Here is a 20,604-nt window from a genome sequence, read left to right as displayed (position 1 = left end):
CCTTCGAGGGATCCTTTCAAATGCAAGGGAATCGGGGCCCAGGCTCTTGGCTGGGAGCAGAGACCAGACTGGTCTTTGCAGAAACACAAGCCCCGGGAGGGGTGTGTTTCTGCAAAGTTCTGTCCTTCAGGAATGACTCCAAGAAGGCATATGCGACTCCATCTCGCCAAAGGCTGGCGCCGGCCGGGTGACCTCCTGCTCCCCATGGCCAGAGGCTTTTGAGAAGCGTGTCTATAAATGGGATTCTGAACGTGGCCACTCTTCCACGTCCAGATCGAGTTGTCGTGGTGGAGTCCAAAGCAGCCAGGCATCTGGTGGAGAATCTGTATGTTAATCCACCAGACTGTCCATGCGGTAACGGGAAGCCCCAGGGTGCTGACGCAGCGAGGCGGGCGCTCCCAGCAGGTGCTCAGCACTCAGCACCGGCGCATTCTATACACTTAGCGCTTGGACCAAGGACAAGACTGTCCTCACGGCCAGGGCAGGGCCTCATGGTAATACAGTGAACGTTTACCAAGTGACAAGCCCTGGACTTGAACTCCTGCTATGCACTGGGCTCGGGCGGCTTCCCCAGAGTCGCTTCCTCTCCAGCAGCTCACAGCCCACTGTTCCGCTATGAATCTGACTGAGAAGAGTCTTTTAAAAGCGCTTTGTGATCAAGACATGTTATAGGAGACTTTAGGGGCCCCAGCGGGGTGAGCGTGCTAACGCCGACGAAAAAACCTCAGGCACACCGTGGGGGAGAGAACGACTGGCCAGTGGGGACCAGCTGTGCTGCACGGGCCTCTGCCCCACATTCCGCGATACCCTGTATGGGAAGAGGATTGAACCAGATGGACGTGCCTTGTGTAAAACTGAATCGCTTCGTTGTGCAGCGAAATCATCACCACCTTGCGAATCGACTACACGTCAATAGAAAAAGGAAAGAAAAGGGAAGGGAAGGGACGAAAAGAAAAGAGAAGAAAAGGGAAGAAAAGAAAGAAAGAGAAGAGAAGAGAAAAGGAAGCCATGAACGCACGCCTGCAGACTCCTGGGAGCCACCGAAGGGCAGGCACTGCCATGGTGCTTTCCTTACTGTTGGGACTCTGGAGTCGAGGTTGCGGATCCAAGGCCAGGTCTCCCCACCTCCTGGTGAGCTTGGCCCAGCTGCCCGGTGTCACAACCCATCCTACCTGACAAAACTGAGGACCTGCAGTCTCTGTGGGTGGCCCCCGAGGCCCCCCAGCAGGTGCTCTCAAATTGCACCTTTCAACCCCCTTTCTTTGAGGCACCGTGAGAGAGGCGTCCAGTGTGACGAATCCTCCCGAAGCTCTCGAAACCCTTTGCCTCTTTCTGTGTGTGACGCAGCCCGATGTTTTCCTTTTTTCTTCTCCCCCCTCCCACCCTCCTCTCTGTCCATTCCTTCTCTTCTAATAATTCTTTTTTTTTTTAATTTTTGGCTGTCCCCACGGCTTTTAGACGTTCCGGGGCCAGGGATCGAACCCGTGCCACAGCAGCAACCAGTGCTAAAGCCGTGACAACGTTGGACCTTTAACCCGCTGAGCCGCCAGGGAAGCCTTCTTCTGATAAAGTTATTTATTTTTTTTACAAAAAGGATGTTCACCTTCAATCATATCGCTCTACTGATCTACTAGTGGGTCAAAGTTCAGTTTGGAAAATAATCCTGGGGACTTGGGAAGGCTTGTCCCCCTGCCCAGAAGGGCGCCGTAAGAGTGGGAAGCAGTCGTTTCAACAGGGTCAGCACGTGGACGCATCCCAGTGTCCATCCACGGGACCCGAGCCGCGCCTGCGACCTAAACCACAGCTCCGCAAGGCTGGGTCCTCAACCCACTGAGCGAGGCCGGGGATCGAACCTGCGTCCTCATGGGTCCTGGTCAGGTTCATTTCTGCTGAGCCGTGATGAGAACTCCTGTTTTCTGCATTTTGAATGAATCATACCAGGTATCCTGATGCCAGTCTCCACACACCCACTTTCACTGTAGTAGTCATGTTACTCTGTTAGAAGACGACACCGAAAAACGGTTCATGGAGATTTAAAGTGTGACAACATTAAAGGGCCTTACAATCAAAGCTACTTCATGGGCGCAGCCTCACAGCGATGAGTCCTGCCTCTTTTAATCTGGGAAACACAAGAGTTTCCATGTGTTTTAATAGCGTAGGAAATAAGCCCGCTGTGCTATGTTGCGGTTTTTATCTTAGAGTCAATTTACTTTTTAAAAACTGAAAAAGAGGAAAAACACTTTCGTACGTATGCATACACTTACCCGTCCTGGAAGTCTTCCTAAAGGCCCGGGTTTCTAGCTGCGATAATTCCTCTCCAGCCTGAAGAAATACCTCTGCCATTTCTCATAGTGCGAGTTTGCTGGCAGCAACCTCCGCCCCCTCCTCTTATTTGAAAATGACTTACGCCCCCTCCCTGCTGAGGAGTAATTCCTTTGGTGAGAGATTCTTTACACAGACTTTCTCTCCCCTTCCTTTTGAGGATGACTTGGCCGCAGGGGGTCTAAGTCGGCTGACCTGTCCTGCCTTCTTCCCGCATGTCGGCTGAGTTCCCATTCTGGCTGTCACACTGGTCCCTGAGGTGGAAGCAGTTCTGCTCTGGCTGTTTTTAGGGCTTTCTTTTGTCTGTCTGGCACAGTTGTGATGTGCGTGGGGGCAGGTTTCTTGGTTTATACCCCACAGGGGTCTGTTCAGTGTCTCGTGTGTGTGCGTTGTTTCTCACCAAATGTGGGGCATCTGTGCCCTCTCTTTCCCCGAGTGACCATCTGCTCCTGCCCTTCCGTCCTCTCCCGGTGTTCTGACCACAGAGATAGGAGACCGCCTGACGCCTCCACGTCGGGGGGCTTTTCGCAATCTGGATTTTTTTTCTGTTTAGGTGGTTCCCAACTAGGTCTCGTTTCAAATTTATTCATCTTTCTTCAGCATGTTCCGTTCTGTGGATCAGCCTGTCCAGTGCACACGTGTAATTCAGACATTCAGACATTGTGCTGTCCTGATGGAGAATTCCTGTTCGGTCCCATTTCTGTCTGTGCCTCTTCTCCCACAAATCTTCGAAGAGACTTACAGTGGCTGTTTGGAAGTCCTGTTTGCTGGCTCCATTACTAGACCCAGCACAAACCACAGGGAAAATTATCTTCCTTTGTTTGAACCTCATACGACGTTGTATGTGTCACATGACTTTGATGGCACGGGGAGCATTGTAAGTGGAAGGCGCTGGAATGTGAACTCGTCTCATGTTTTAATTTGACTTGTTTGTTTATTTCCACGAGCTGTGAGCTCTCTTCTGTGTCTGCTGATAAACTGAGGGAGGGATCCTGTTTGTCCCGACATCGGGCTGAGCTAGACCCACAGCCCTGCTTTAAGGGGAAGGACCCCACTGAGGGCAGCCTCCGTCCTTCCACACCTGACGCCTGTGCGGTGCGCCGTAGGGACCGCTCGACCTTCGTTAGACACGACTGAGCCCAAAGGGGGAGGGGCCCTCGAGCCCCGGCTCCATTTTTTTCTGTTTAGGTGGTTTAGCAACACTGTTTAGCAACACTGAGCACATGCTGTTTTTCAGTCCTTGCTCCTCTGCCTTCTTCTTTTTTCCCCCAGAAAGCTGGGGTCGGGCCAGGGATAATTTTGAGGATAAGCAAGTTCTTGTTTCCTTTGGTGCTTTCCCAGACCCGAGTCTCCCCCCCACCCCCACCCCCAGCTCCGCCATTGCCAAGGGCTTGGCTGAACCCTCCCACCTTGACCTCGAGGAGCCTGATCCTCCTCGAGGAGCTTTCCTCCTGCTGCCGTGATCTCAGGCCCGGGCCCCTGTGCCCGGGAGGCTCGCGTGGCCCTCGGACCACCGACGGAGAGCCGCTCGCTCTTCAGTCAGTTCAGCGACGCCTTCCGGATCCACCACTGCGAGTGTTTTCACAGCTAAGGGGCGCTTTCTCTGGGCGTGTTCTTCCTTTGATATCTGTGTTACTTCCTTTATCGAGTATCACCAGCATATGAAAACATCAATAAGGAATGTGCATACGAATACATCCTAGTGTGTGTGTGTGGGGGGTGAGATTCACTTTGCTGTACGCTTGAAACTAACACGACACTGTAGGTCAGCTACACTCCAATAAAATTTTTTATGGAGGAATATATCGTGTACCCTAACATTAAGTATCTCACCAAATAAAACCGACCAGCCGTGGGCATAGGCAGTGCTTTCAACTACCCGTTTACGGTTGACAGTCTGGATGCTGGACAGGAAGGAATGTGCTTCGAGTTGCCTGGTCTGTGTCACCAGCCCCAGAGTCGGTGGGGCTGGCGGCGCGGTGACCACAGAATCAGAGGCGGCCGTGACGGTGGGTGTCGGTGTGTACCAAAACAGCGGGCACTGGCCAACTCAATCTGTTGTCACCATGGCCACACGGTCAGGGCGACGGTTCCATCCGTGTGGCCAACGAGCCTGCCTCTTTTCTGAGGTCACGGTGACCCCTCCCTCGCTGCTCCTGGCGGACACATCCACAAAGACGCATTTGCGGAGGGACCGTGGAGAGAGCAGTGCACGTGCCTCTGGGACCCAGGCCCCTCAAACCAGTTCATACCCATGGAGTTTTCTGTCTGCCACAGCCAAGTGGCCTCCAAACCCCGCATCTATGCCCCATGCTGGCAGCACAGTGGAGAGAAACCACTTCAGTGACACAAAATACACAAAAAAGCTTTCTCTGTTCAGTTACGTTATGCTTGTGTTAAAGACTCCTTGGGGCTTGGTTCATGGTCGGCTTGGATGGCATATTTGCTGAACCGTGCTGTCTCCCTAAATATGTTTAGCTATGATGAATTAATATTATTTCTCTTTGGAAAATTATTTTAAAATTCTGGAGGCGCTATTCCTTGATTTGAATAAACAAGAGGCTATTAGTGTCAAAGTGAAAGGAGTTATTATAACTCGCAAGCCCGTGTAACTTGCGTGCTGCCAAGCGTTTCAGACAAGATGCAGATATTTAAACTGCATCTTGCTTTTAAGAGTGATGGAGAAGCTTGGTGTCCCTATTTTGCTTGGAAAGGAGTGGATATGGGGATACATTTCCTACCTCAGCTTCTGCATTTTTGAGGAAGCAAAATGAAACACAGAAAGGTCTTAATACATCAAAACCTCCTGCATATTTTCAAAAACGTCTTTTTCTAATTTTTATTTTGCTTTTTAGGGCAGCACTTGGGGCATATGGAGGTTCCCAGGCTAGGGGTCAAATTGGAGCTGCAGCTGCCAGCCTGCACCAGAGCCACAGCAACGCCAGATCCGAGCTGCGTCTGCAACCTACACCACGGCTCACGGCAACGCCGGATCCTGAACCCACTGAGCCAGGCCAGGAATCGAACTCACAACCTCATGGTTCTCAGTCGGATTTGTCTCCACTGCACGATGATGGGAAATCCTCAAAACCTTCCTAATGAGCTGTTCTGTTTCTCCTCTGCAAACACATACACCCCCAACTTAGGAGGAAAAGTCCTTTTCTGCTTAGTTTAATACAAGTACTGGGAAAAAAGAAAACATTTCCATGTAGACTTATTCAGAAATACTCCCAACCTCCAACCCTAGAAAAGTGGCTTTGTGCTTTCCATATGGAGTATTTGCAAAAGTTCGTTGAAACCTGATGAACCTTAGAATACACTGTTTTTTTAGATGGCTCTGCAAATAGCTCTTGTTCCAAGGAGAGGGATCAAACCCACCCCCTAAAGTCTGGTCCAAGAATGAGACTGGAATGTACACTAAGAACCAAAAATGAGGCTGTTATCTCCAACGGGGTGTTTTCCCACCGAGCTGCGTTTCTCGTTCTGGGCCCCTCTGGCTTTCTCGCTCCTCTTAGAATTTTGTGGTTGCGATGCTGCCAATGCCATTTAACGTGCTTGTGTCCACGTTGCAGAATGTCTGTTCAATATGTGACCACGTTCTGGTCTCACACCAAGGTTCTCGTTTTCGAAGTGGCTTTGCCAATTTATTCACCTGTTTTACAATACGTATCCTCCAGAATCTTCGGAAGAGAAGCTAGGTGCTGAGTTAGTTCTATCTGTAACCCTCCTTAAATAATTCAGGAAATCACACTATCCTGGGAGATAAAATAATAAAACAAATTTTCTTAAGTCTGGAAATACAAATATATTTCAGGAAAGCATTGATATTTTTCAGAATACTTTCAGGATTGCTGCATTTAGTTAAGGCTATGAGGTTTTCTAAGTCTTTTCTGGAGCTTGCATAAGATGAAATGGCAGCTAAAATGTTCTGCATAAGCAGAAAATAGAGCTCCAAAGATTGGGGGACGAGAATATTGGAGAAGGTTAAGAGACAAAAAATCCCGCATGTGGTTAGAAGATGTATTCCAAGTAGAAGAGAAAATTAGCAAACCTTTACTTCTAAGAGCAGAGATGTCTCGTGAGGTAAAATATCCAGTTTTAAGGATCCACTTAGACTGCAGTCCACACCCTCGCCCTTGAGTCTGTAAAGAGCAGGTGTTGTGGGAAATAGAAGTGGTAAACGTTTAGCAAGACTTGGGGAAAAAAGCAAGCGATGTGGTACAGAGAGCGGAGACAGCGTGATCAAAACGCTTTTGAAAAGCCTCTTGCTGTGGCGCAGTGGGGTAAGGATCCAGCGTTGCAGCTGCGGTGTAGACTTAGATGTGGCTCAGATTCATCCCTGGTCTGGAAACTTCCATATATGACAGGTGCAGCCGTAAAAAGGACAAAAACAAATACTCGCCAGGCATCAGATGTTAAAGAACCACGTGCAGACGGGACAGGACGAGCGCGTGTGGCAACGAGAAGTGGGGGGCGGGGGGTCAGACTCCGGGGGGGAGGAACCGGGTCGTGAAGGGCCTTTCCTGCCCTGCCCATGGGTTGTGCCCCCATCCCGAAGATCACGCGAAACTGGCAAGAGGAATAAAGGACCGTAGCGCCGACCGTCGGGGCACTGGGTCCTCAGGAGGGCAACCCGGCCGCAGGGACTCGTGAGAAGGCGCGGGGCAGCCCGGGGGCTTCGTGCTGAAACCCAAGCGGTGGGGGCGCTGGGGCACGGGGTAAACCGCGAAGACCTTCCCACGCATCAGTGAGACTCGGGAAGTGGCAGGCGGGGCAGAGACGGCGAGGAGTCGACGGCAGCTCAAGCGGCCCCCCGGCCTGGGCACCCCCTGGGGGGTCCGGGCAGCTGGGACGGAGCCCTGGCTGGTGCAAAGCCCTGGAGGATGAGGACGCATTTAACGCGGGACATTCCGAGCCTGCGATGCCCCTGGGGCACCTCCATTGGGAGCTGCTGCCATTCATTCAGGGCCAGGCCGACCAAGATGAAAAGAGCAAGAACACCAATTAGCGCCGTCAGAAGTGACGGCGTGGTCACCGCCCCGTCTCACGCCGCGCAAAGGCGGCGGAGGAATATACTGTGAGCCACGCTGTGCCCAGCGGTGCTGCGACGTGGCTGACACGAGCCAGCACTTAGGCACGAACCAAAACGCCTTCAAGGGAAAGTGATCTGAACATGCCCAAATCCATTAAAGAAACGGAACTTTCTTATTTTTAATAATAATGTTAATAATTAATACGTGAAGCCGAATTTTATTAACTTTTTTATTAGTTACAGTTATAATTAATAACTTTCCAGCAGAGAAATGATTTGCCATGAACTCTACCACTCCTTTAAGGAAGAAGTTACACCACAGGATATCGGCTGCAGACGGAACCTAAAAAATGATACAAGGGAACTCATGTACAAAACAGAAATAGACTCAGAGGTCAAGGGCAAACTCTGGTGACCAAGGCGAGGGAGGTTAATTAGGAGTTTGGGATTAACGTCTACACACCTCTACCTACAACCTAGGTAGACAAAGACCCTCTGTATTACACAGGGAACTCGACAGTGGAAACTAATCTGAACAAGAATACACGAAGGAGCCCCCACGGTGGCCGGTGGGTTAATGAGCCTCCTTGTCTGTGCCAGGCGCAATGGGTTAAGGATCTGGCGTTGCTGAAACTGTGGTGTAGGTGGCAGCTCCAGCTGCCATGGGAATTCCCATATGCCTCGAGTGTGGCCGAAAAAGAAAAAAGAAAGTCATCGTCATTTCATAAAGGCTTAAAAAAAACAAATAAAAAACATATTTTGAAGAACTGGGTAGAATTTTTTTTACAAAGGGGGTTCCTGCTGTGACTTAGTGGGTTAAGAACCCGACTAGTATCTGTGAGGGGTCAGATTTGATCCCTGGCCTCACTCAGAGGGTTAAGGATCCGGTGTTCCCACAAGGTAGGTCATAGGTGACGGACACAGCTCGGATCCCGTGTTGCTGTGGCTGTGGCGTAGGCCTGCAGTTGCAGTTCCGATTAGCCCCCTAGTCTGGGAACCTCCATATGCCGCAGGTGCAGCCCTAAAAAGATAAAAGACAAAAAAAAAAGAAAGAAAATCAATTTTACGAAACGAGCTCAAGAGCAGGTGGACGCTGGGACAGAGTAGCAGGGGGACAGCCGGCCCGGGAGCCACAGCACCTCTGCAGCAAGTTGACCTAAAGCCACACAAGTTCTGAGGTGTCCTTGGTGAGTGGCCAAGCCACGACCATGGATGAAACCCGGTCAGCTTCTTGCTCAGACGCTCTAGCTTTATCCGCGGGGCTGCCAGCCACCTCCCGGGCCTGCTTCACATATGCTCCTATCAGTGGCGGCTGAGAGACATCGGTCCGTCGTTTTCCTTTCTTGAAAGTCTCAAGCTGGTTTGGGTATAAGCATAACGCCGACGACACAGACTGCGTCACAAAGGGATCCTTCTGCCTCTGTTCTGGGGAAGAAAGTATGGAGAATCGGTTTCATTTTTCTGTGTTGTGCTACTTTCAAGTGTACCATAAAGTGATTCAGTGATACACACACAGTTATATGTTCTTTTTACGTTTTTTTCCTTTGTTTTTCTGGGCTGCACCTGCAGCATATGGAGGTTCCGAGGCTAGGGGTCTAATCGAGCCACGTCTGCAGGCTATACCACAGCTCCTGGCAACGCCGGATCCTTAACCCACTGAGCGAGTCCAGGGATCGAACCCGCATCCTCAAGGATACTAATCGAGTTCGGTAACCACTGAGCCACATTAATTTTCGAGTATCATAGTTTTGTTTTAAATCACAACACTCCATAGGCCGGTGGGAAAAACAGTCGTGTTATGTAAACATATGCCCGAACTTTGTGTTGGAAGGTGCAGACCTGGTCCAGGCTGCTGCACGGCCTTTGTTACAGCACTTAAACCAGGAGTTTTAATATTCTCATCTTTAAAATATGGACAGTAATGCCTAATGCTTTGAAAATTAAATCTGGGGATCTGAATGTGGTAAATTTAGCAAAGTGGCGAATTTTACATTAGTAGAAAAAGCTCCCGCTTTAAACAGGGATTACGCGGCTGTAATTGTCATCGGCTGCCCGTGCTGTGTATCCCGCGTTCTCAGACGTGTCGGCGTCAAGGGAGCAAGGCCACGATCCAGGAGCTCGGTGTTGGGCTCTGAGTCCCCACTCTGGCCCCAGGCGGCAGCAGAAGCCCACGTGCCAGTGACTCAGGAAACTTGGCAGGTAAGCCACGTCCAGGGCCGCCCCTGATCGCAGATCTGAGGGTCAGAGTTGTGAGCAGCCTCCAGGAGGTGGCTCCTGTCCTCGCGAAAAGGCAGCAGGGGTGCTGCCTCCCAGTTTCTCTCCTCAGTGTGTGTGCACGGCGACCTCGCGGCCAGTCCAAAGGCGTGAGCGAGACGGATGCCGCCACCGGATCCCTCGAGGGGCCCCTTCCTCGGGCTGGTGACCTCGCTGAGTCCCAGTGTCGGATGAAGCGCTTCCTCTGGACAGAGACAACGCCCAGGTCGCAAGCTGTGAACACGGTTCGTGGGCTCCAAGGAAGCTCCGGCTTCACACCTGGCAGGGCTTCCTGCGGCGGTGCCCAGCCCATCAGCAGCCCCAAGAGGAGCGTCGTGGCCTTGTCGGGACTTCTGGATGCGCTTTACGAGAACAGGTCAGCCCCTGGCTGCTGAGAGGGAGAGGCTGCGGGTACGAAGCCAGACGTTTTGCTTATTTGCACATTTTGGAAATGGACTGTGGGAGGAAAGCCACTCTCACTAGGTTTTGAGCCAACTCAAGCCTTCCTTGGGCAGGATGGCAGCAGCTACACTCCGTGTCCTCCATCGGCACGTTTGCTTCTTCCTTTCCTTTTGATTAACACGGCCGTGGAGCAACGGCTCTTCCAGGGGCTCAGCCGTGCTCAGGGCAGCCTTCTCAGATGTCCAGTGGCCGCAGAAAGCTGTCCGACCCTTGTGTTTTCTTGCTGTAAATCCCCCTGAGGATGAACAGAGCCTGCAGTGACCGACACCAGTCTGCGTCAGTGCGGGATTCGCCCCGGCTCCACCGTGTTCCCCCAGTTCAGCCAGGTGCCCCCCGTCCCCTGGCCTCACCCCGAGACAGAGTGTCTGCTCCCGTGGGCCCCGCAGCCCTGTCCGCGCCTCCTCCAGCCCTGGTGGCTGAGGTGTCATCGGGCCATACAACTTAAGCCACCATAAATCTGATCTGACAATGTGTCCAAATACAAGGGACAACAAGAAGCCAATAGAGGACTGTCACGGCCACACAGCTGCCGGGAGGCTTTGTTCTCACCCAGCTCTAGTAGCTTCAAGCCGAGCCCACCCGTCGCCTGCCCTCCCTGAATCTGCGCCGCCCGCCCAGAGTCTCCCGTGCGTGGAAGGTTATTCTCAAAGCCACGGAAGCTCTCAGGTCAGCACTGCGGTGCTTCGCCCCTGTGGCATCTACGAAACGTGTTAAGTGCGTTAGTTCTCCGTCAAAATCCCCGGCACGTTCATCTATTCTCCTCGACACCGTTACTCCCGACTCCGGCGCTCCGATGTGGGACTTTCGCCCGAACACCCATCCCGTATCCGTCACGGACTCTCTCTTGGTCCTGAACCCCCGTGGCCGCCTGGCCCGGCTGGTCAGCCAGGCTCCCTGCTCGGCACCACGCCCCCCTCTCCTCGGCCGTCCACGCCGGCATCAAGGGGTCCGCCCCAGGGCTCTGCGGGACATCTCACTGTCGCCCCGAAAGCCGCTTTTCTCTGTGCTTTTGTGCTCCCCTCTTTGAAATGTCCCTGGGTCCCCACGCGCTGTCCGCACCCCACCCACTTCCGGGGGCCTCCTGGTGTTCGCTGTCCTTGTCCTTTCCTCCTGCCTCAGCTGGACGGTCTCCGGGGTCCCGGCCTCCACGTCTGGAGGTCTGAACAACCACCCTTCCAGACGGGCCCCCTTCGTGCCTGATGATAACTTCCGGTTGCCACCCCAATGCTGTTCCCGACCACGGACCTCGAACAGGACAGCACAGCGCCTGGACCTTGCGGGGTCCGTGGAGGAAAACACACTCGTAACGGATCCCAAGCTTCAGTGACTGAGCTCCAGCCCCAAAAACGCTCCCACGGAGGGAAGAACAGGAGGAGGCAGGGCCCGAGACACGACAGCTCCGGGCACCAACCCTGCCGCCGTCCCCTCGGGGGACTCTTCCGCGGCCCCTCTAGTTAGGAAGTCGAATAAGCAGTTCCACCTTTGTGTTCCTCTGCCCATCCTGCTTGGAAAGACACGGTGCTTCTCCTTCAGGACGGGCCTCGGATCCAGGCTTCGGTCAACATGAACTTGCGATTACACGGATGCCCCGCACGTGTGATGTGACCACAGAATTTCGGAGGGTGGGTTTGGCTGCAAACCCCGCAGAATGGTGGTTTTCCCCTGCGACGCTCGCACCCTTTTGGAGGAATGCGCCGATGTCATTCCTCCGTCAATTCTCAGCTCTTTGCAGCTTTCTTTGGGAACCCTTTTCTGCTGTGCGCCGTCCTCACCTTTTCAGGGCAGGACCAGAGGGGGTGCCCCCCCCCCCGCCCGTCGACGACAAGGTTTCCGCGTCCCCCGGCTCTGGGAGGATGCAGAGGGCTCACGCATCTCTCCAGGCCTCGGTCATCTCTCCAGCACGCCACGGTCGCTTCTGCTCCAGCGCTGCGCCGAAGCCCAGGAACCTGGTCAGGAAGGAAAAGGTTTGCTTAACGCCCGCGTCCAACGGGGAGGACAAATCTCATCATTTTTACAGGATGATTGAGATATCCCTACTTGCGGCAGAGTCGACACAGATCTCAAATGCACAGCTCGGTGGACAAGCACACAGACTCTATGGCCCCTCTGGGACCAGGGGGAGCCCGCCCGTCCCCAGGCGGCACCTGCATTCAGCAGCGAGGGCCCGGGGCCCTGGACAGGCTGGCACTCAGACCTAGGAGCCCCGCACCGCCATCGGCGAGGCCTGGGTCCTGTTACGATTCACCTGGGATCTCAATTCTCCAGGCGGCGCCACCACGAGGGCGCCCCCGACCTCATTGTCCCCGTGTGACTTCGTGAGCTCATGGATGAAAATCACTGTCTCCGACGGGGCTGCTTCCCTCCCCCACTCTCACCGCCCTGCCCGGCGGCCACCAGCAGCTCTGGACGGGCCACGGGTGGCTGCGTTCTGCAGTTTTGCCGTCACCAAACCTGTGAGTTGGCCAGGCCCCTCCCGCAGCCAAGCCTCGCGTCGCAGGCCTGAGACCTGCCAGCTGCAGACAGCCAGGGACTGTCGCACGCAGACAAGTACTTCCATCTGGAACCCACTAGAACAAGTTACACGGGCTTGTTTGTGTGTTCGTGTGTGTCCACACGAGCACACAGGTATAGGCATGTAGCTTTTGGTAGAAATGTTTTGGTGTGTGTATGTGTGTAATGCACATGTGTGTGCATACTGTGTAAAGGGCCACATGCACACGTGTGTCAGGCACGCAGGCAAACATGCAAGCCCACACGCAGGTACACTTTCAGGCACCCACGCAGGCCCCCACGCAGGCCCACCTGTGTGCAGGCTGAGAATGGTGCTTCGAAAGTGTCTTTAAGTTGTTTCCGTCTCCGACCCGTTGCCATCTGAGACCCTCCGTGAAGTAGCAGCGCTTCCCCGGGGGCGTCATGAGTTCCGGGGTGATTTGGTGCTGTCCTGTCGAGGCGGTGGTGGCTTCCCTGGCCGGGGACTCCTGAGCTCTTCACAGTCACCGGCTCGTTGGCACCTTCCCGTATCCCCCCTTCCACCTGCCGCCAACACCAGGCCCAAGGGGAGGAGTCGTCCTGCGGAGATGGACTGACCCCAGAGGTAGTTCCGCAGCAGACGCCTCCTCAGAAGCAGGACATGGGGAGCCCCGAAGGCGGTCACGACCCCCACGGGAAAAAGCTGCCAGCTCCTCCCTGTGTCGGCGGCTGGCGCGAGGCCCCGGGGCTGCAGGAGCCTCTCCATTTACTCTCGGCATTTGCTCAGCTGCCGTTTCTCACTTTGCTCACCTGCCCTCTCCCAGGGCCTCATCCCTTTGCTCACCTGCCCTCTCCCGGGGCCCAGGCTCCATGGCCAGCAGACAACTGGCCGCAGTGACGTCCCTGGTTGTCGGGCTGGCCTCGCCCGCTGGCCTAGCCCCCTGGCCCCGGGGCCCAGGCAGGCCTCTCCAAGCTGAGCTTTCGCTCCGTCCCCTCTGGCTGCCCAGCCCACACCGGAACCTCCTCAGGGCAGGGCACCCAGCAGTGATCGCTTCTTGTCCATCCACGTGGAGCTTAAAAATAGCCCGTTTGGCCAATTTCCTATTTTCTTCTAAGTTCGAAATGGAAGCCACCAAGGCTGGTTTACCAATTGACTTCTCAATGATGGGTGACTACCAGGAAACCCTACTTTCAGTGCGAGGCCCCCCAAGGCTACGGCCTTTCTCCTGCCTGGTCTGGGTGGAAAAGAGCTGACGTCATCTCTGCTTCTCTGGCTCCAGTTTGAGTGGAGAACCTTCTGCTGGCAGAGCCTCTGCATCTCCTGTGACCATTCAGACTTCTGCTTCCCAAGGACGCAAGACTTCTTCAAAGACTGACATTGGGTCCCGTTTACGCCCAGTTCGGCAAAGGTACCCCTGAGAGCCTGCTTGGCGCCGGGGCGAGGGGCGGACAGAGAGCCACACCCTGGGCTCGCGGAAACCCCTTTCTGCTGGAAGGGGTGGACATTCAGTGCAGCAAGTAAGCCTAGGTCAGAGCAGTTGTGGAAGCGAAGCTGCTAAAGAAACAACGTAAAGCGGAGAAGGTGGGCTAGGGTCCCCCCACCCCCCGGCATCGCCCCCCTCCCCCGCCACCCCTGGTGCCTGATGCAAGCGTTACTGAACAAAACTCTATTCTACCAAAAGGAAATTGAATTTTGAAAATACTCTGAGCATGGAAGATAATATTTAAACCGTCTCAGGCCGCCGTCTAAAAACGCTTTATGAGCAGCCACGGGGAGAACAACAGCGGAGGCCTATCAGCGCCTGCAGGGATACAGGGAAGGAATAATCTCGGGGTATAGATGCAATGCAGGAACACGGGCAGGACAGGCTGGTTGCATCCCGGTCTGGAGCGAGTTCCTGGCACAGGCAGCAGGAGGGCCCTTGACTCACGCAGGTGAGGAGACGGCAGGTTTATTTAAAGAGACACACCCCCCAGGCAGAGCCAGGGCGGGGGCAGTGTGGGGGGGGGGATGTCAGAAGGGGCAGTGGGGGCGGGGGAGGATGAGTCCCTTTGTAGCCGGGAGAGTTATTCTGGCAACCTCCTCGGGGAAGGGGCAATTTCCAGGAATTGGCCACTTACAGTCCGCCCAGGACCAGTCCTGGCCCCCGTGGGTGTGTCCTTTAGCCAGTGAGGTACCAGGTGCCTAGAGTGAGGCCCGAGCCCCGGGAAGTTGACCCCGCTTCTGTTGTGCCCTCTGTGGCCGTGTCACTCTTCCGGGGACCGTGCTCCGCCCCTCCCTCCCATCTCAGAATGCACGGCATCCGCCTTGCTTCTTAGGGGTGAGCTCTGGGTGTCACGTCACTTGCTGAGCGCCAGTCCCGGGAGTCATCTCAGCACCTGGTGGGTACCCGTCAGCAAGCGTTCCTGAAACACAGCCTCTGTCCGCCGTTGCCCAATAGAAATTCAGAGACAGAATTTGGGGTGAAGGAGGAAAGAGCTTTGTTGCTTTGCCAGGGAGATGGGGGCACCGCAGGCTTGAGCCTGAAAGACTGCGCCCCCTCGGAAGGGATTACGAGGTGGTTTTGCAGGTCGGGGGGTGGGAGATAGCGCCGCAGATAAGGATCGGGGTGGAGGCAGGCTGGCCTTGTGTTTCAAACTGCCGTTCGTGGCCCCAGGACTGGTCCTGGCACGCCTCCCTCTTCCCGGAATGAAGAAGCTTCATCAGGCAGCTCTTCCATTCGATGGGGGTTTTACTTCTGCAGAAAGGCTCAAGGATATTGTCACCTACATTCCTTGAGGAGGAGCCCGGACCTGCCCCCCGGCGGCTCTGTGGTCCCCGGACGGCTCCTCCCTGGTCTCTGCAGCCCCTCCCTTCCCCTGATGAGCAACTGGCCTTTGGGGGTTCGGGGAAGCTCACGGAGGCTGAGGCTTAGTCCCTAGACACCAGCAACGGGGGCACAGAAAGGCTTGTGTGCCCAGGAGCCCCCAGGGCCCTGCTGGGTCTCAGAAGTGGGTGAGAGGAGGGAGCGGGGGGAAGAGAGAGGAGGCGGCGTTTTTACCTTTGAGCCTGCAGCGCGAATCTGCCTGCAGCTCGTCAGCCTCCAAGGAGAGAGTCAACGCTCACGGCTGAGGACCGGAGGCCCCAGAGTTACCTCTCTGTTGCAAAAACATGTGAATAACCAGGGTAGGGTCGCCTTTGCTCTTTGCTCGTTTTCAGCTGTGAGTAGAGCCCACCTCGCGGTTTCGACAAGGGTTTATTTACCCTAATTTTAAAAGTCACTCCAGTGATTTGAAAAGCACTTAGTACGCCTGGAAAGCCTTGGAGAGGGATGGGCACGTGGATTCTCACACACACACACAGAGACTCACACACACACACAGACTCTCTCACACACACACATACACACACAGACTCACACACAGACACACACACACAGACTCACACACAGACACACACACAGACTCTCACACACACAGACTCACACACACAGACCCACTCACACAGACTCACACACACAGACTCTCACACACAGTCACAGCCGCAATGGTATTGATTGCAGCTTCGTATTACTCTTGCTTCTATGGGAACTCGAGTCATCAGCTGTCCTTTCTTCCTTGGCAACGGGATGCTCAGCTCCTCCCTGACCACGTGGGTCCCGCAGGAGGGGTGCTTCCCCCACAGCCCCCACGGCCTGCGGCCCCGGGCCGGCTGGTCCGGGAAGACAGGGCGACACAGCCAGGCCAGGCGGCCCTCGGGTTTCCTGTCTGCGCCCCCGGCGGCGGCAAAGTCTTTCGATGTCCCCCAGCTCTTCAAGGTCTCCAAGCATCTGCGTGACCAACTGTGCGAAGGAAGCTGTGAAATAAACAAGAGCATGAAGCTGACGGGGAGAGAAACGCAAAGACAAAATATGGAGACGCCGACAGTAAGGCCGCAGGTGCCCGGACACCTTGAGATTTTTCGGAAATGTCGTCATCTCCCTTTGCCCTCGTCAAATAAATCCTATTTTTCATTGTTCTACTCCAAGTTGGATTTCTTAGCAGCTGAAAAGAATATGAATAGCCCCCTAAATTAGAGAAATGTGGTGACACAGGGAGCGATTCCAACGTACAGCCGCATTGACGTGCCGCCAAAGACCCTGGGGGTCCTGCCTCTGACCAGGGGACCTCGTGCAGCTGCCTTCTGAACTGGGTGTGTCACGGCTCCGCGGTCACAACCAGGAAAGGACATGGTGTCCTCCCGTTTTACAGACGGCTTGTGTAAGTTTATGTAAGGAGTTGATGTGGTAAAGCAGAGTTTTAATTTGGAAAAGGCAATACATGGCGGGGGGCGGGGGAGAGGGAGGGAAAGACTGAGGCTGGGAGGGAAGCGTGTTGGTTGGAGAGGACGCCCAGCAGGCCCTCAGGCCTGGACCCCGGAAGCAAACCCTTCCTGGAAAATGCCCAGAGCACAGTCCAAAGGCCTGGGCCGGTCAGCTGCAAAGCTTCTGTTTGACGGCCACCGACGGGTGGTATTCGCTTTCTGGAACACCATAAAAACGTCCCAGGGTGAGAACCCACATCTGGTCTTGGCGTCGGATCTGGGCTTGGCTCCCTCTTTGCAGCGGCGCTGTCCGTTGATAGGGACGGGTGAGGGCAGCGGGCTTTCATTTTCAATGAAATACATCTTAACCTATTTTTGAAAGGGTCTGGCAAATACATTTTGCACAAAACTGTTTTTCCCCTCAATCACTGGATTTGCAAAGAAACGTTACACCATGTGTATTTCATTAAGTTACCATCAAGTCTTTGAAAGAGCTCTTTGTAAGAAATGTGTAATGATCAGAAATCCTCGGAAATCTTTTTCTTTGAACAAATCTCCCCATGTTTGTTAACATGAAATGAAACTCGAAATCAGTGCCTTGAATGCGAGCCTGCAATTGGCACTCCGTGTTTAACTCAGTGTGAAAAAGGTTCAAAACCCCACAAGCCACACGAGTCACAGAGACCGTGTCATGACTGTTGCTGCTTCGCATGGCATTTATTTGAGTCACTGAGGCCACGCAGCTCGAAAAAATTAAATGAGCTTTCAATTCAGCAGAGAATTCTCAAGTATATAACTGTAGTCTCTTAATATAGGTTGTCTTTCAATGTGTGAAATATAAATAAAATAACCAAAAACTAGTGATTTGAAGGCGTCAATAAAACTTTCAAAGAAATTCACCTTGATCGTGGGGAGCAAAGGGCAGTTAAGCTGGGCGTGGCCCACCGGTCCCCCACTGAGCCCACCTGGAGCCCTGTGTCTCTGCTGGGTCCTGGTCCATGTCCCTACGTGCCCACATGCCCGCCAGGCTCCTTCCCTTTAATTTTCTGCCCTGGGCAAAACTAACGGGTGTAATTCATGCAAAATCTCCCCTCTTCGCAAATCAGATTCTTCTCCTCTCTATTTCCCCGCTGATAACTGAACCGTAAATTTCTTGACAACTTGTTTGTTTCAAACAACGTTTTATTGTTGGCTGTGCCCACAGCATGTGGACACCTGGGGCCAGGATTGAACCTGAGCGGCAGAAGTGACAGTGCCGGGTCCTGAAATGCTAGGCCCCTGGGGGAACGCCCTAAACAGCTTTCTCCAGGATCGGCCGCGTCCCGTGGGTTCGGCGTCCGAGTGTGTGACCTGGTGCAGAGGTCCCTTGTCCTGACACGGCCCCGTCCCTTCAGTGACGTCCCCGGCCTCAGTTGCTGAAACTGCCAGTATCTCTGCATCGGCCATTCCTACACCACGTCTCTGCCTGCTCTTCCCTCCCAGCACTGGAAGTAACATACGCGTCTTGTATCTTGCTGTTTGATTTTGAATCCACACGCCTCAATGAGAGCCAGGGCTTTGGGCCCGTCTCACTCACTACTCTCTCCCCGGCAAGTAGAAGCGTGGCGGGCCCATAACAGGTACTCTGGAAATATTTATTCATGAGGGAAAACTCCTGGGAAATTATGCCCAGTGCGACATGGGTGCCCCGTGTTCGTAGCAGCAGTTAGTCACACGTAACGAAAATGGGGAGCAGCCCAGGCGTCCATCAGTGGGCGAGCGGATACAGCGTGCTGGGCGCCCAGGGGACACTGCTCAGCCTTAGAGAGGCAGCAAGTCCTGGCCCAGCCACACGATGACTCCTGAGGCCACCACGCTCAGGGACGGGAGCCGGCCGCCCAAGGACCACCGATGTGTGACTGCACTTGTATGGGCTCCTGGAGGAGGAAGCATAACAGAGACAGAAAACAGAGGGTCGGGGCCAGAGCCCGGGAGGAGGGGCCGGGAGTTACCCTTTCAGGGGGACAGAGCTTCAGTTTTACAAGATCAGCGGCTCCGGTGATGGGCGGTGGGGATGGTGGTGGTGGGACTTAATGCCTCTGAACTGTCTTCTTAGTCAAGGTGTAAACTGTATGTTGTGTGTTTTGCTACAGTGAAAAACAACAGCACAGCAAAGAAGTGAGGAAAAATGAGAAGGTCGTAACCCAGGTAAAAGCTCGATGGGGGGGTCACTGGGCGGAAAGCGCTAAGGAGCATGGGCCCGGGGCGGGGGAGGGCGTTGACGCGTGTAGATGTGGCTTCACATGGCAGAGCGTCTAAAGCAGCTGAGAGACAGCCGCAGGGCAGCATGAAATAGTGCCGCTGGCAGCATCGTGCCTCGTCCTGAGGGAAGTAAGTCAGGAGGAGAAAGCCAAGGACCATGTGATATCACTTATGTGTGGAATCTAAAGTATGACACAAACGACCTTATCTACGACAGAGAGACAGACTCCCAGACGTGGAGAAGGGACTTGTGGTTGTCGAGGGGGAGGGGAGGGGAGGACGGGGAGCCCGGGGTCAGCGGAGGCAAACGAGTGTCTCCACAGGATGGAGAAACCACAAGGCCCTGCTGTAGAGCCAGGGAGCTCGAGTCAGTCTCCGGAGATGAGCCACAGCGGAAGAGTGTGAAAAAGAACAGTGTGTGTGTGACGGAGTCACTTTGCAGTACAGCGGAAACCAGCACGCCATTGTAAATCAACCCTCTCGAATACACAATAAATTAACCCAAAGAAGCAGAGAGAGAGGGGAGACGGAGGGGCAGAGCGGGAGGAAGGGTGAGGAGGTGAGGTCCAGAGAACACGCGGTGAGATGAGCCCAACGCGGGGAAGACAGACAGCGGGTCCGCAGTCGCTGAGCACGTGGCCTGGACGGCAGAAGGCGGGGAGCCTGGTCCGTGGGTCTGTCCTCGGCGGAGACCTGCGGGTGCCGGGCTGTGTCTGAAAGAACTGCTCTGTCAAACGGCAGAGAAAGGGGCCGGGACCCCCTCACGTGAGGGCCCGTGGGCGGCGCCGAGGTCGGCGGGGGCTGCCGACGGCATCGTCGGGACCTGGGTCCCGAGCCGGCGCCGGGGCTTGGAGGCGCTGGGGCCTTCGGGCTCCCCTGTGCGGTCAAGTGTTCTCAGCTCTGGGGTGCGCGGCGCTGCGGCTCTGTCGTCTTCTCGGAGGGCTCCCCAGCCGGGGAAGACGTGAGAGCCGCGGGCTGAGAAGAGCCGGCCCTGCCGAGCGCCACGGCCGCGGGCTGAAAGGGACGTGGGAGCAAATCCGTCCCCCAGCCAGGGCTGTTCTTTCAGCTTTCGGTTGGAGCGGGAACAGACGAAGAGGGAAAGGCCGCATACTGAGATTTTTCTCGGGGAGCCTATAGGTCAGGGGCGCGTTGATTCCCCTGTGGGTTGAGTAATTCCACAACTGACCAGACACCTCCACTTTTTATAAAGTGGCTTTAAAGTGGGGGAATCTAGGTGTTCCTGTTGTGGCTCAGTGGTTAATGAGCCCGACTAGGAGCCATGAGGATGCGGGTTCGATCCCTGGCCTCGCTCAGTGGGTTAAGGATCTGGCGTGAGCTGTGGTGTAGGTCGCAGACGTGGCTCGGATCCGGCGTTGCTGTGGCTGTGGTGTGGGCCGGCCGCTGTAGCTCTGACTCGACCCCCCGCCTGGGAACCGCCACTTCTGCGGGTGTGGCCCTAAAAAGACAAAAAGACCCAAATAAATAAATAAATAAATAAATAAGGGGGGATCTGAGCCACTGCTCCTTGTGTTTAACTTCTCAC

The sequence above is a fragment of the Phacochoerus africanus genome, chromosome 2, assembly GCF_016906955.1.
Source record: "Phacochoerus africanus isolate WHEZ1 chromosome 2, ROS_Pafr_v1, whole genome shotgun sequence".
Taxonomy (NCBI): Eukaryota; Metazoa; Chordata; class Mammalia; order Artiodactyla; family Suidae; genus Phacochoerus; species Phacochoerus africanus.
Note: the sequence above shows the minus strand (reverse complement) of the source record.